We start from the raw sequence: 16842 nt of genomic DNA, 5'->3' as shown, positions 1-16842 counted from the left end.
GTCTGTGCAAGAGCTGAGAGGAAGACAAAGCCACTTCTAAAGGCTTCCCCCAGGGCCGGCCCAACACCCTCCACGCACCCGCACCCTGCACTCAACTGTCAGCCATCCGTGCCCTCGTCCCATCTTTCCTCTCCTTGCTCCGGGTGTCTAAACGACTCCTGTTCGGTACCTGTGGCAGACAGACTTTCAGGTGGCCTCATATTCATACCTGCTATAATCCTTTCTTCTTGAATGTGGGTGGGACCTCTGACTTGCTTCTAAACCACAGAACACGGCAAAGGTGATGAAGTGACACCCTGTCCCAGGACTCTGTCAGATGTGGAAGTGGGCAGGGCTGGGGCACAGAGAATGGAGGCAAGTTCTGGGTAGCAGTGAGGGTGCTGGGGAAGTAGGGAAGCAAAGGACATCTTAAGTTGCCAGGTGGCAGGTGTGGACAGAGAACAAAATCTGGTCAAAGAAACGGCACAGACGAGAAGAAGTTTCAAAATGGTAAATCTGGAAGACGATGCAGGGATGGGGACCTTTGGAATGTCAGCAGGGCTGCGGTGGAGCTGCCTGGAGGTCTGGGCTGGAAATCCAACTCCCATTGAGTCAAATGCTACCTATTCCTTGAAGCCATCTTTGATGGGCCTCCAAACCCAACTTAAAGTTAAATGTGACCCTCTCCTCATCTTGCTGATCTATTTTTTGAGCCTCTATTGCAATCTATTTTATTCTGCCTTTTATTTAAAGCCAATTACATACTTACTTATGTGTCTTTAGATTTGAAGCTCCTCCAGGGAAAGCAATGTGTCATGGTTGTTTTTGGTTTTCCATCACACTTTCTCTATGTACACAGAGTACCTTGAAGTAATACTTTGCTAGTGCTCGTGTGCTGGATTTTATCAGCAGGCTCTATGGCAATTCTCCTGTCCACACATCTACATACATCAAATATTTTGCCTTGTAGAATCATACAGGGCAATTCTCACTCCAGAAAAAAATAGTTCCCTCAACAGCCCAGCCTATAAAGTCAATACTGGGAACTAAGAATTGAGAACTCAGTCCTTCATGTGGCAACATCTGTGTTTTGGTTGCCCTGAAACTCTATCTCTGATCTTCTGTAACTCCCTCCATCTTTATGGAGCAGTGAAAATTGTGTTTTCTCATTCTTCCTATGTCAGCTCTCCAGATATTAGAAGACTGCCGCCTTTCTTCTCCTCGTGTAAATATCACCAACCATGTCAACCATTCTTCACCTAGAGTAGTAGCCATATCTCTCACTTGTATTGTTCCCCTCCTATGAATTGTCTCTTACCTGCCTTAAAATGCAGTGCCTGACCTGAACCTGTATCCCTACCAACCCACCAGGTAGCAAGATCATAACTACTTTTAGAGGGGGCCCTGGAAATCTACTAATGATATCTAAGACCCCTTAGACTTTGCTACTGGCTACAACAGTTTACGGGGGCATATTTTGCCTGGGACCAAGTCTTCTCTCCTTGAACTGCTCCTAAGCTGAGATTCTCTATTGTGCTATTGATTTGGGAATCAATCAAAGGACTATACAACTCATTCCTTTTACATTTCTTCTTTAAGGTTTTGGGGCCATTGGACTAGCAGGATGAGTACATTCTGGATCCTGATTCTTTTAACCTATTAGTGACCCCATAATTATGTCCTTCCATGTTCTAACAAGCATTACAACATCATTCAAGGCACTGATTAGCTGGTTGAACAGAGCAGAGCAAAACACAGAGCCCCAGGGCACATGGCTTCCTCCTTGTAGGCTGACATCACTCTATTAATCAACGCTTTGGACACGCTTGTTCAACCAGTTACAAATTCACTTAACTGTCCTCTAGTCCCACCCCCATTTCTCCTTCTTGTCCACAAGAATATCCTGAGCGACTCTGTCAAGTGCCTTGCTGAAACCCACTGATCAGATCCACTGATCAACCAGCCTAATAACCTATCAAGAGAGGAAACGAGATTAGATTGGGGTGGCTTGTTTAGGAGACGGCAGCCTCTTGGCAGTCGCTGTTTTCTGAGCTCACAGATCAACCCGTAATGATTAGTTCTCGCTTTCTGCCAGGGATCAATATTAAGCCCACTGATCTGTATTTCACAGAATAACCCTTCCTCTCTCTCTCCCTCCTTATCTCCAAGCCCTCCCTCCACCCTTCTGAAAATTGAACCCTTTGCTGACTCAACTCTTCAGAATCTTTCCTTTGCTTCTTGTTTTCTTGAACAATCCTTGAGTCTTCTGTCACTTTCATGTCTCCTGATAATTCCTGGGGATGCCTCTTACTGTCCTCCAGCCTCAGTTTCTTCCTCTGGGAACAACAAGGCAACTCTCATCTGACCCCTGAGGTCACCCTGAGAACCCAATAAAGAAATGTCTATGAACGCTCCTTACACAATGCCCAGCATATAATGGATAATTGTTAATTGAATAATCTACAAAGAACCACATAAATAAGAAATTTTATTATAGTTACGTGTAAGATACCCACATATACACACAGAGTGCTTTTCTCCAAAGCCAAATAGATTACATTTTGAGACTTAGTGTGTGTTGTCATAATTTTAGAAAGGTGTTCTTCAGAGAATCTAAAAGACTTTGACCTGATTGTCTATTCAAAATCAGCTTACCCTAAAATCAGATTTAATAAGAACCTTAAATTTTGCTACACTCCAATTGCTTAGTTCTATTTAAGGAAATTTATGATCGTTGGCATAGTTTTTATAGCTTTTTGCTGGTTTAGGTGGGTATATTGAATGATTGTGTTTTGGATCAAATAGTACGGTATTTGAAACCTAAAAAAAAAAAAAACCATTCTGCTGGAGAGAGAGTGTGGGAAAACATTCTCTTTTTTTCCCCCAACACATCTATTGGAAAAACACTTCTTAACGGAAGTAGAATTTGCTTGATACGTGCTAATTATGATGTTTCTACTGTTAATTGGCAAATAGCCCAGAAGTAGTAACCATGTTTCTTATCTCAATCAACTGACAATATCCTTCATCCTTGCTACTTAGAGTATGATCTTTACTCTTCTAGAAGTAAAATAAGTTGTAGGTTGCTAGGGACCTTAGCATTCAACCTAGGTGAAACACCGTTATTTTGTAAGAGGGGAAACTGAGACACCTAGAGGCTAGGTGACTTGCTCAAGGTGACCCCTGGGGAATGGCTGAGCCGGATCTGTCAGCCAGGGTCTCCTGACTCCAGACCTGTGTCATTTGTAATGATCTGTAGCTGTACTGACAGGTTTAGGATCTTTGGGGTGACCTGTCATAGGTCCTTTGCTTCTAATTCCATTGGATGGTGACCTGGAAAAAAATTCCTGTGTGTGGCTGTCAACCAGCCTCTTTCTTGCCATTTAACTTAGTCCCGGGAAACATGAAGGCTTCAACTCTGTGCTGTCTGGTGCCCAGGCCAACGTGGATGCTGAGATGACAACGTGCATCTCTGGGATGTACAAATTAGAGCTGATTGATGGAAGGCCACCAATAAAATGTCACATCTTATAGATGTGGATTGGCCATGGGGCCAGTGATAAAGTGAGATCAGTGGGCTCTGACATCCACGCAGCCCGGCCATAGTATTGACAGTGGGAGATAGTATTGATCGAGCTGCCAAGATGATCCTATTATGCAATTAGAATATTAGATTTGCATTTTTAATTCCTTTAAAAGAAATTGGCTTGAGGCAATTTATGGCAGGAAAATATTAAGATGGATCCAACTGCTTTGAAAATAAGGACTCAGAAGAAGCTTTTAGGGAGATGCAGTCATTATCAGAGAAAAGTTTTACTTATAAAAATGGGCAACAAGGAAGTAATAAAAACACAAAGATAGGCAAGTTGAAAGGGCTCGTGGAAACCAACTTTACTCCAGTGCAGAAGAATGAAATCCCCCCGACCCTAGAACACAGTTTAGACCAGCCGGGAGTATTTAGTTACACTCAGTGTGAACACACATGCACATCACACTGTGGGCAGACTTCCACTGCATCTGTGCAGGGCTGCGTTCCCTTCCTTGTGCTGCAGACATGTTTCCTATACAGTAACCAACCCCCCCCCCCCATCCATGGTTTTGCTTCCTGCAGTTTCAGTTACCTGCAGTCAACCATGGTCTGAAAATATTACATGGAAAATTCCAGAAATAAAAAACTCATTAAGTTTTAAGTTGTTCTGAGTAACGTGATGAGATCTCATGCCATCTGCACCATCGCACCCGGGACGTGAATCATCCTTATGTCCAGTGTGCCCTGCCCCTTAGCCACTCAGTAGCCATATTGGTCATCAGACCACTCACAGGGTTTGTGTTCAAGTGACCCTGATTTTACTTAATAATGGCCCCAAAGCACAAAGGCAGTGATGCTCGCAATTTGGATACATCAAAGAGAAGCCGTATAGTGCTTCCTTTAAGTGAAAAGGTGAAAGTTCTTGACTTAAGGAAAGAAGAAAAATCCTACGCTGAGATTGCTAAGACCTACGATAATAAGGAATCTTTTATCTGTGAAACTGTGAAGAAAGAAAAAGAAATTTGTGCTAGTTTTGCTCTCACGCTTCAAAGTGCAAGAATTATGGTCACGGTGCACAGTAAGCACTTAGGATGGAAAAGGCATTAAATTTGTACAATAAGATATTTTGAGAGAAAGAGAGAGACCACATTCACAGAACTTTGATTATAATATATTGTTATAATTGTCCTATTTTATTATGAGTTATTGTTAATTTCTTACTGCGCCTAATTTATAAATTAAATTTTTTGATATGTATGTATAGAAAAAACAGCATAAATATGGTTCAGTCTGGTTTCAGGCATCCACTGGGGGTCTTGGAATGTATTCCCCCGCGGATAAGGGGGAGCTGTTTGTGCCAGCTCAGCCCGGTTACTGGTTTCTGTTTAAGAGACTTAGTTTTCACCAGGGGTTTTTGTGCCGGCTTGGCTGCACAGGCAACTGACGTGAGTCCTCCTTCCTCTGAAGTAATAATATTTTAAAAATCATAGACTCCATTTATAATGGCTTTTGGGGAAAGGTTTAAAATCTGAGAGATACTAGCAAATACTTTTTTTTAAATTTAATTTATTTTTTTGGTTGCGTTGGGTCTTCGTTGCTGCGTGTGGGCTTTTCTCTAGTTGCAACGAGCGGGGGCTACTCTTCCTTGAGGTGCATGGGCTTCTCATTGCGGTGGCTTCTCTTGTTGTGGAGCACAGGCTCTAGGTGCGCGGGCTCAGTAGTTGTGGCACGTGAGCTCAGTAGTTGTGGCTCACGGGCTTAGTTGCTCTGCGGCATGTGGGATCTTCCCAGGCCAGGGCTCGAACCTGTGTCCCCTGCATTGGCAGGTGGATTCTTAACCACTGCGCCACCAGGGAAGCCTGCAAATACTTTAAAAACAGGAAACTGCATCCTTTTGGAGTGTGGTTGGCAGTTATTACATCAGGGCAGTCTGGGCCGGATCTGTGGTCCAAACGGTTCCTGAGCCCTTGGGAGAATTTCTGGGTAAGCTGAGATGAGGTCATCAGGTAAGAAATTGAAGCCACAGTGAAATTACAAGCCAGATTTCAAGGGGAAAAGACTTCTGTCCTCTGGAGCTTCTAACGTAGTGGGCAGACAAGCAAGAAATTACAGTAAAACTGGATAATTGGTATAATGAAGGGAAGGACACCCAGCAGAGGCTCAATCATATTGATACCACCACCTCCTCCACCACCAACAAAAAGCACACAGCTAGCTGTCAATGCTAAGTGTTTCCAAGTGTGATGGAAGAGGAAGGTCAAAGCTGTTTAAGGAAATTCGGAAAGGCTTCCTAGAGGTCATTGTGTTTGAGTTGAGACTTGAAGGAATAGGAATTTGAACAAAGGAACAGCACTGAATGTGAAAATGTGTGAAGAGCATGGTGCGCTCAGGGCCCCTGCTCAGCAGGCTGAGGGCTTATGTGATGAAGCCTCAACAGGTCAGGGGAGTGGGCCTGTTGCATGGACGCCATATTGGCCCTGAAAAAGCACACATGGTGGAGGTATTTAGGGAAAGACCTAGAACAGAGACACAGGTGGTATTGGGAGATACATTTATGCTCTAAGGAGGACACTTTTAATCACACATCGGTTCCATCTGTCCACTCAGAAGACATTTATTAGGCCCCTGTATGTGCTGGGCATGGCCCTGGGTGCTGGGGCCATAAGGAGCTTAAGAGCACAGTTCTTTCTCTCCAGAGGCTCACAGGGGAGCCCAGGGGTGGATGCCTTTGCAGGAGGGAGTGAACTCCTGAGAGGTGCATGGGTGCAGACAGAGAGAGTGATGTCATGAATAAATCTGAATAATGTATTTCGGATATAGTGGCGACTTTGAGGGGATTTAAGAAACTTTAGTCTTATAGAGAACGCAAATTGCTGAGCAGGACTTCTGCTCTTCCCAGACTTGGCAAAGGTAAGCTTACTCCCAGCCTCTCTGTACAAACCATCAGATTCATTTGGTCCCCGGGTTCTGCTGAGCTTTGTCACCTGATGTATTCATTTCCTGGAGGTGCTGTAACAAATTGTCACAATTCGAGTGGCTTAAAACAACAGAAATTTATTCTCTGACAGGTTTGAGGGCTAGAAGTTCAAAATCAAGGTGTCAACAGGGTTGGTTCCTTCTGGAAGCTTGGAGGGAGGATCTATTCCATGTCTTTCTCCTAGCTTCCGGTGGCTGCTGGGAACCTTTGGCATTCCTTGTCTGGTAGATGCATCACTCCAATCTCTGCCTCCATCTCACATGCCTTCTTCCCTGTGTGTCTGTTGTTAACTCCTTGTGCCTTTCTCTTCTGACACCTGCCATTGGATTTAGGCAGGCTCATCCTAAATCCAGGATGATCTCATCTTGAGATCCTTAACTTATTACTTAATTACTGCAAAGACGCTTTTTCCAAATAAGATCACATTCACGGGTTCTGGGAGCTTAGGACTTAGACATATCTTTGGATGGGGGGAACATTATTCAACCCATAGGAGTAGTAAGAAAGGACCTCCTTGACAGGTTCCTGATATTAGGGGGGAAATGTTCAGTTTTTCATCAAGTACAAAGTTAGCTGCAAGTTTATTTTCCATAAAGTTTTCATATCAAGTCTAGAAAGTTTCCCTCTGTTCCTGATTTGCTGAGATTTTTCTTATCATGAATGGGTGTTGGATTTTGTCCAATGCTTTACCTCCATCCATTGATGTGAATATCCGATTTTTCTTCTATAGCTTCTTGATACGCTGTATTACATTGAGTTTTGCCTATTAAACCAGGCTTGAATCCTTGGAATAAATTCAACTTGGTATGGCATGGACTTATATATACTGCCAAATGTAAAATAGCTAGTGGGAAGCAGCTGCATAGCACAGGGAGATCAGCTCGGTGCTTTGTGACCACCTAGAGGGGTGGGATAAGGAGGGTGGGAGGGAGACCCAAGAGGGAGGGGATATGGGACTATATGTATACGTATAGCTGATTCACTTTGTTATACAGCAGAAACGAACACACTGTTGTATAGCAATTATACTCCAATAAAGATGTTAAAAAATAATTCCACTTGGTTGTGGGGTACAACGTTTTATATATATGTATTATATATTAACAAATTCCATTTGATTGTTAAAAATAATACAACTGGGATTTTTAAGGACCATGCTGGTTGCATCCAGACTTACTGCTATGTGAAAGGGAGAAGAAGAAATTCCCCAAGGTTTGGGGCTTATCGTTAAAACTCATTGGGGAGAATGAGGGCTCTTCTGTGTAGTGTAGCTTCAGCGTGACTTCAAGGCAAATGCAGGGGCTTGTGAGAATCAAGGAATGGCAGTGTTTATCCCTTAAACCAGCTTCTTCAAGCAAGGCTGCTCATTTAGCTCAAAGTGGTACTTTGTGTCAGCAATGTCACCCTGGAATCCAAAAGACAAAGATGAATGGAGTAAACATGTAGTACTCTTGATTTATCAAATGATTTTACCTAATGAATCCATCATATTCAATAGAAACCACATTAGCAATTCCTGTTATTGGTCTTATCCACCCAGAAGCCCCTGAGGTCCACCCTAGTGCCCACATGATCCATTCAAAGGAAAAAGAATGCAGAGCTTAAATAGATTTTTTTTGTAAGTGTAAAAGCTTGGACAAAAATAATGCAAACCAGTACAGACTGAGATGGCAAAGAGACCCGGCTTCTTTATCCTATTAAAGAACTACCAAGATGGTTATCACACAACCTAGCAGAAAACCGAGATCCTCACTAGCTAATAGAACAACAACATGGCGTTCCAAGAAAGGTTGATTTCGTTTCTCATCTTTCTAATGGCTGTGGCGTGTACTCGGTAATTTCTGCAACTGTGTTTCTGAATTTCTGGAGCTGCATCTTTGCTTCATTGTCTTAAACAGCATGAGTGAGTCCAACTTTCAGTAACTGACATGCTTAAGTTGTTCCTTTGGTGTAATTCAGCAAACATCATTAAGCACCCACGGTGTACCAGGCTTCATGCTATGCCCAAGGATTGAGATGATGAATAAAATTATTTATTCCACCTTAAATAAAATTATTTAAGGTGGAATGTGTATGTGATCTTATTCCTCTGAATATCCTAAAGCTTTGAAGTCCTGTGTATATTTTTAAGATTTATTCTTGACATGTGCTTTTGAATGATAATGAAATGGGTGGCCATATGGGAATTCAAGTCCCTGAAACTTTAACTCAGAGATCCTTACTTTCTTCAGCTTTCAGTCAATAAGAAAAAGTGCCTTAAGTCCTTCTCTCTTGGACTTATGAAGAAAGCACAAGCTATTAACACAATGATGCTGTTTCCAGTGTACAGCACCATTAATTGGGTCTTTGCTATTTTCTGTAGAGAGTGAAGCTTGATTTGGGTGTCAGCAAGTTGAAACCCTAACAACCATCTTTCCTATAGATTCAGCCCTTCCCTGCCCCCACCCCCATCAACTGTGGTCAATATTGCTGCTTCTCATCAAAGTTCTTCTGTAAGGAAAGAAAACGCGGAAGAAGCATCTTTTCATATCCTTTAACTTCTAGAATCAGTGTTGCCCAGTAGAAATAGGACGTGATGTATTTTAAAATTTTCTAATGAAAAGAGACACATAGAATTAACTTTAACCATATTTTTTCACCACAAGGTGTCCAAAATATTATAAGTTCAACATGCAGTCAATATAAAAATATTAATGAGATTATGTTATGTTTATTTTTCTCATATTGAGACTTCAAAATCTGGTGTGTTTTTACATTTATGCCATAAATTGATTCGAACTGGCCACATCTCAAGTACTCCATAGCCACATGTGTTTAGTGATTACCATATTGGACATTGCAGTTATAGATGAATATTTCAGTACTGGTTTCTGATAAAAAGAGAATATCAGTCTTTTTATGAAGCACTGAGGAGTTAAAAGAAAATGGATTACTTCTGTTTTTTTGTTTGTTTGTTTTGTTTTTGCGGTACGCGGGCCTCTCACTGTTGTGGCCTCTCCCGTTGCGGAGCACAGGCGCCGGACGCGCAGGCTCAGCGGCCATGGCTTACGGGCCCAACCGCTCCGCGGCATGTGGGATCTTCCCGGACCCGGGCACGAACCCGTGTCCCCTGCATCGGCAGGCGGACTCTCAACCACTGCGCCACCAGGGAAGCCCGAAAATGGATTACTTCTGGGTGAAGTTTAAGACTATGTTGATGAGAAGAAAAAATTTATGAGACTTTTCACTGTAGAAATATCTTCAAGGTTGAGTTTTGTGAGTGTATGTGTGTGAGACGTATGTAAACACACATGCATGCATATAAACTTATATTTAAAAGTTCTAGGGACTTCCCTGGTGGTGCAGCGGTTAAGAACCCGCCTGACAATGCAAGGGACACAGGTTCGATCCCTGGTCTGGGAAGATCCCATATGCCGCAGAGCAACTAAGCCCGTGAGCCACAACTACTGAGCTCTCATGCTGCAACTACTGAAGCCCGCATGACTAGCGCCCATGCTCTGCAACCAGAGAAGCCACCACAATGAGAAGTCCGTGCACTGCAGTAGCCCCCACTAGAGAAAGACCGCGTGCAGCAACAAAGACCAAATGCAGCCAAAAATAAAAATTAAAAAAAAAAGTTCTATCAGTGAAGGACATGAATTGATAACTGACTTAAATATGTACTTGATTGTAACTCTAGCCTAAAATGAATTAAAAGCTAACTCTATAAGTATTGAAGGCATTAGAAAACAATAAGAATTTTTACATAATGTTGAGAAAAAGCAGAAGGGGTCAGGTTACATATAGCACACTGGAATTTTCCATGGCTATACCCGTGTGTGACCCGTAACTGATCATGCTGTCTTGTGAGGAGAAAACGAGAACTGCTAGTTCGGAGAAGAGAAAGAAAATAGAAATCTACTTGCTGAGGCTCCAAACGTATCATGGATTCATGCTTATTATTTAGTATCTTTATATTAATTTGGCTGAAATGTTAATTTGGATAGTATCATCCTCACCAATCCTCATTAACCAATGTTAATATGCTCAGTTCTTTATACGTTTAAATCATGAATAGAGAGAGAATAATGCCCCTATGAATGTTTCTTAGGGAATCGCAAGTACACACATGTATATGTGTGGCCACCCCTCCACACATGCAGACCCTCGCCTCACCTACAAAACAGACGAGACCACCTTGCTCTAACTCAGCTGCTGATGTAAAATGACACACTAGTGAATGTGTGCGAGCCAACTCAGGGAGTAAGTCAATGCCACGGGTTCCCACATTCTGAAGTACCAGGTGACACTGGTCAGAATGTCTAGTCCCGGAACTTTATAGCTGAAAGTGTTATTTGAGATCCCCAAGTCCAGTCATCTTATTTATTAGGAAACTGAGGCACAGAGAACAATGCCCATGGTAACACAGTCAGTTAGTGGCAGAACTGGGACCAGAACTCAGTGCTCCTGATTCCTAGTCCAGTGCTTTTCTCACTGAGATATTGGAAGAGGGAGAAAGTAACATAGATGAAGTGCTGGTTTATCAGTCAGTGTTTCTTCAGGGAATAAAATCCAGTCTAGGTATTTCAAACAGAGGGAATTTAATAAAGAGAATTGGTTACCTAAGTGATGTTACAGCTAAGAAACCACCAGAGAACCATTAGTCAATCAGTGATTAGCCATCAGAACATTCCGCTGCCACCTCTTGGGCTGGAGAAGGACATGGCAAGGATGTGATATTGAACTGGAGCCCCAGAGTGGGGATATCCTGGCTGGAGCTGGGAACCAAGAGTGGCGGGCTATCTGATAGGAGGTGCAGGCACTGTTGGAATCTCTGTTACAGGTAGAGTAAGACTCTCCAGTCTTACCATTGTCTCGTGTTGGACAAAGCTAATTGGCAAGGAGCATGGGAAATGCAGGTCCCAGCTGTGCAGAGCAGAGTAGGGCAGGGGTTAGGAAAGCATCTAAGAACAAATGACCCCCTGCTGCCCAAAATGGGTAACCTTAAAAGGGTTCTATGGTCTTGCAACAGACCTATCATTTATTATGTTTTCAAACTAATTTCAGAAATCATTTGTGCACCAAGTTCACAATACCTGTGGTGAGAGGAGACGTCAGCCTGAGAAGCAACCGGTGGCTATAAATGTAGCTAAGAGCTGGCCACACCCATCATCCCTTTGGCCTTCCTTAGGTCCATCCTCATTCATTTGTGTCTTGAGACGTTGGACTCCCCAGTTTCTTGTCTGAATCCATAGCCTTGCTCTTTTTGGGAAATAAAACATTTCCGTTCAGGCCTTCCTGGATGTTGCTTCTATGTGTTTCACAATTTGTAACAATCGAGGGTGGTCCCTCAGGTACAGGATAAATCAGAATTCATACAGAACCAAAGGGACAGGCTGGTATAAGAGAGGGTATTTAGTCTGTGTGTGCTTCTGTTTTGGGCAGTACAATACATTTAAAATTATTTTTAGCATTAAATCATGCATGGCTGGAAAGAGTTAATCTGTCCCAGCCCCATGAAGGAGAAGCATGGGGAAACATTAACCATCTTTGACTGAGAATATTCCGTGTTCTGGGAGCTCTCCTGAATGCTTTGCATCTATGAACTCACTTAAGCCTCACACTCACCATGCTATGTGTTAGAAACAACTCTTTCCCCCAATTTTCAGATGAGGACACTGTTGCTGAGAAAGATTCAGGTAACTCGGCCAAGTTGGCAGGTTGGTAAGTGGTGGGGTTGTATTGGGAACCCAGGCAGCTTGGCTGTAGGGTCCCCATTTAACCACTAACTTGTGCCTCCCTCTGACCTGTGTTGGCTGGTGCCTGGGTCCTCCCTAGGGTCCTAGCCACGCAGCGCTGTGCTCTGATACCCAACGGGCTGGTGGGATTGGCCAGGGAAGCTGCTGATACTGTGATGAGGTGGTAAGTGCCACATTATTGCAGGGCACTTAGCTGCTAATTGCCATTTAATCACAAGATGAATATAGTTATTTCTTTTCTCCCTCTACCCGAGGGCCAGCGAGATGGTAATTACTTCTGAACTGAGTGCTGAAGATGTGGCTTTGCACGGAGCTGGAACTAAATGCCATGACTCTCCTCTGAGCCGCCGCATTCCTGGCTGCCCTTGTTTACCCACGTGGCTAATTAAACACATTGCTTTGATATTAGATGCTCTTTCCAAGCTTCCCATTTCCCTGAAATGATGATATTTTTCCCCTGGGAAATGTGATTTCAAAAACCCTAAAATTTGGACTTTATATTTGGGAAATTAAACAACCCCAATTTTTGTAGAGATGGCATTACATTTTGGCCAACAGTTGAAATAGAAAACTTCACATTTGGAAAGTTCTAAATTGAAAACGAGTTAACCTAGATCGTTTGTTTCTGCGCAGTCCCCTGTTTGCAGCTGGTGTATGGAGTTGAAGAGCTGCTGGGTTTTGTCTTCTGTTTTCTAAAGTTTGATGGATATAAAAACAATCATATGGAATTTCTCTAAACATGGACGTGCAATCTATTGGCTCTTGTTTGTCTGAGGATTTTTCCTCCAGGTAACTACTAAATGGGTTGGAATTGATCTGCTTTTTGCAGAGGCAATAAAATGAGCAGGTTAAGTGACTTGTCTAAAAAAATTCAATTAATAAACCCAGTCCTTGTTTTCCGGTTCCCGGTCAAATGGCACAGGTGATACCCGAGGTTAGTAAGTCTTCAACCTTATGAAGACCTAATCACCTTGGTCCAGGCTTGGAATTAATGGAGCCGTGACAAAGGTCTCTAGTAAAGCAGCAGTCAAATTTTAATTGGTTACCAAGGAGTCAGTTTATGGTTTTTATGTTGGGACTCCCTGTAGATAGTTATCTAAGTGACTTAACAAAAACCCTCCAAATCTCAGTGTCCTTACACAATAAGGCAGATGTTCTCAAACTTTAGAGTGTCTAAATCTCCTTATTAAAATACGGGGCTTTTAGAAACCCTCTCGCAAGGTTTCTAATTGAGTATGCCTTGGTCAAAGCCGGGAATTTGCATTTTTAACGAGTTTGCAAGTGATGCTGACACTGCTGGTCTGGAAACCAGTGCACCAAGGGCTTATTCTTTCCTGTCATCACAGTCCAATGTGGGTGTATCTGGCTGGGCAACTCTCCAGGGATACTCTCCTCCAAAAGGTAACTCGGGGCCCTAGGCTCCTTCCTTAGAAGCTCTGCCATTCCCTAAGACCACAGACCCCCTCTTCTGCAAGCAACTAGTGGGTCATGGAAGAGAGAGGACATAAGGGCTGGGGCTGTTCTAAGGGCCAGGCCTGGGAGTGGGATATATTACTTTTGCTTACTTCCCATTGGCTAGAATTAGTTACGTGGCCTCTGCGTAACTGTAAAAGGAAGCTGGGAACAGAGTCTAGCTGGATGCTTAGGAGGAAAAGGAAACTGATTTTGGTGAAAATACAGCCATTTGGGGCCACATCTAAGTTTACGAAAGTCCTCCTCTTTATCTTTCTCCTCCACCTGAGATGCTGTGAAAATATTTATCAACCACTGTTTTTGAAAGTTTAATGATGTCCCTTGACTCACCTGGATCTATCACCGAGTACTGGCAAATGGAGTTGATGAAGAATGTTTTCCGTGCTCCTCCCAGGGACGGAGATACCATGATAGCGGCTCACTGACGTGAAGGGTCTGCCTGCCCTTGAAGTGAGACCAGATCTAGAATGGGGGTCCCCATCTGTGCAAATTGTCAAGGTATTGTCTCCCAGCTCCAGATTGACTCTCCTCTGCCCTGATTTGTGATACTGGAGCTGGACCCTGTAAACATTTCTCCTTTGCCCACTGGCCAGATGTTAACTTCATCACAGGAGGGTTTAGAATGGCAAATGCCAGATGGAGACTCTGCTCCTGAGTTCTGTATCTTCAGCGTTACCCTCCTCTGCAGTGGCCCAGTGGCCTATGTAGCTGAGCTCCGGCCATGCTCTCTCTGCTGGTGGCCACTTCCCAGGAGCTCTTCCCACACACACCCCTACAGTGACAGGCTGCTTCTGCAGACCATCTCTGGCCTTTGCCTTCCAGGATGTTTCTTGACCACCAGCAGGTTGTAAGTTCTTGTGGTAGCTAAGTCCCCTCTGATGAGCTCTGAGTCTCAGCCTTGTGGATGGTAAGAGGGGGCTTCTCTCCTAATTCTTTGTCCTTTTATCTCTCTTCCTTATCCCAAAGGTAATGCTACTTCTTTAGGGTCCCTTTTTTTTTGCGGTACGCGGGCCTCTTACTGCCAAGGCCTCTGCCGTTGCGGAGCACAGGCTCCGGACACGCAGGCTCAGCGGCCATGGCTCACGGGCCCAGCCGCTCCGCGGCGTGTGGGATCTTCCCGGACCGGGGCACGAACCCGTGTCCCCCGCATCGGCAGGCGGACTCTCTACCACTGTGCCACCAGGGAAGCCCTAGGGTCCCTTTTTAAAAATAAAATAGTTAAGTATCTTTTAGAGTTAACATTTCTTTGCATTACATCTTCCTTGTTAGAATAACTAGAGTGATTTCTGTCCTTTGAATGGACCCTGACAGCTGTGCCCTCCTCCTGGTGAATTTTTTCATAGAAAGGCACAGTTGAATGTACATCCACTCACATCAAAAAGCAGGACAGCAAAACTATACCTACTCAAAGCTCACTTCCATCTAGTCTCTTCTTTATCCTCTGCCCTCCTCATGTTGATTTCCTGCCCTGAGAAAGGCTGGCATTCTTATCCAATGGGAATCGGGTGGGTGGGTCTTCAAGTCTCAGACTTCTAGACTCTACAGTCTGCAGCCTCAGCAACCAGGGGCTCCCTTGCGTAAGGCCCTGGGTAGGCTTCCCAGGTTAGCCTGGGGCATGAGAAAGAAAGATGAAACGCATGTGTCATCAGTAACCAGAAAACAAATGTCGCTGCCTCGGTCTGTGTCCGAGGGTGAAACCGTAAAGTAAACTGTGTGTAACCACCAGGTCTCGCCTTGGCCTGGCTCTGCTGCCACAGCAGTAGGGAATCAATACAACTTAAAAAAGAATCCCAGGCAAAATCTGGCTAAACAACACAAGATCTAATTTTAGGCCACAGAAAAGAAAAGGTCAGCATAGCATAAGGATAATAATAAAATTAATTCCAGTCAGCATTAGTTACTTATTATTTCTTTTTTTGCACAGAGGATGGATCCACGCCAGTGGAAGGCGGAGGCCAAGCCTCCTTCCTTTCTTGCGAGCTAACCTTGGCTTCCCAGACAAGCCACAGCGAGGACTTTTTATCTGAGGCAAGTTCAGTCCCGGACAAAGGCAAACTCATTCCTGTGAGTTAGGGACCCTGAGAAAGCTCCTTACTAGGAAACCTCTACCCTATTGCCACAATGTCTGAAATTTCACTGTAACAGCCTCCTGGGTGGCCATCTACAGACCGCCTCCCCCCTTTTAAAATTGTGGTGAAATTCACATAACACAAAATTAACCTTTTTTTTTTTTTTTTTTTTTTGCGGTACGCGGGCCTCTCACTGTTGTGGCCTCTCCCGTTGCGGAGCACAGGCTCCGGACGCGCAGGCTCAGCGGCCATGGCTCACGGGCCCAGCCGCTCCGCGGCACGAACCCGCGTCCCCTGCATCGGCAGGCGGACTCTCAACCACTGCGCCACCAGGGAAGCCCCAAATTAACCATTTTAAAGTGAAGAATTCAGTGGCATTAAGTAGACCCACAGCACTGTATAACCACCACCTCTCTCTAGTTCCAAAACAACTTCATCACCCCAAAAGGAAATCCTGTACCCACTAAGCAGTCATTCCTCATTCTCCCTCCAGCCCCTGGCAACCACAAGTCTGCTTTCTGTGTCTACGGATTAGCCTGTTCTGGGCATCTCATATGAATGGAATCGCACATGTCCTTTGTGCCCGGCTTCTTTCACTTAGCGTAATGTTTCAAGGTCCATCCATGTTGTAGCACGTGTCAGTACTTCGTTTTTTTAAATGACTGAACCCAAATGTTCATCAGTGGATGGTTGGATAAGCAAATTACGGTGTATACATACCAACTCCCTTTTAAATGATTTTTAAATGATCTTCTCAAATGGAGGCTATAACACATAGGACCACTGTGTCTTACTTTGAATGAGATTATCTGATAAAATGGCTTTGGACTAAAAGGACCAGGCACTTAAGTTTGAAACCCTCATTAATGCATTCTCCATCATATTTTTTTTGTTTTCTTTGGTTCAAAGAAATGAAGTCCCCTCATTAATATGTTAGTACTTTATCTGGTGATGTACTATATTTCTATTTTTTTATCCTCTGGAGAAAGGACCGTCACAGTTAAGCTATATACTACTACTAATACATTGTAAATCTCTGAAACAGCATTTATGTCTGTAGAGCCAGTACCAAGTATT

The 16842-nt window shown here is 43.7% G+C and overlaps 1 long non-coding RNA gene across 1 annotated transcript in view; it reads left to right on the top strand.

Annotated features, from left to right (window-relative positions):
- The window catches only part of LOC125964405 (uncharacterized), a 39633-nt gene extending 23297 nt beyond the window's left edge, over positions 1-16336 (top strand). The window contains exon 4 of the long non-coding RNA XR_007477401.1: positions 15621-16336. This is a non-coding gene — a long non-coding RNA (uncharacterized LOC125964405). The remainder of the gene's footprint in view (positions 1-15620) is intronic.
- The last annotated feature ends 506 nt before the right edge of the window (positions 16337-16842 follow it).

Source organism: Orcinus orca, chromosome 5 (genome assembly GCF_937001465.1).
Source record: "Orcinus orca chromosome 5, mOrcOrc1.1, whole genome shotgun sequence".
NCBI lineage: Eukaryota > Metazoa > Chordata > Mammalia > Artiodactyla > Delphinidae > Orcinus > Orcinus orca.
This window is presented reverse-complemented; position numbering and strand designations above follow the sequence as displayed.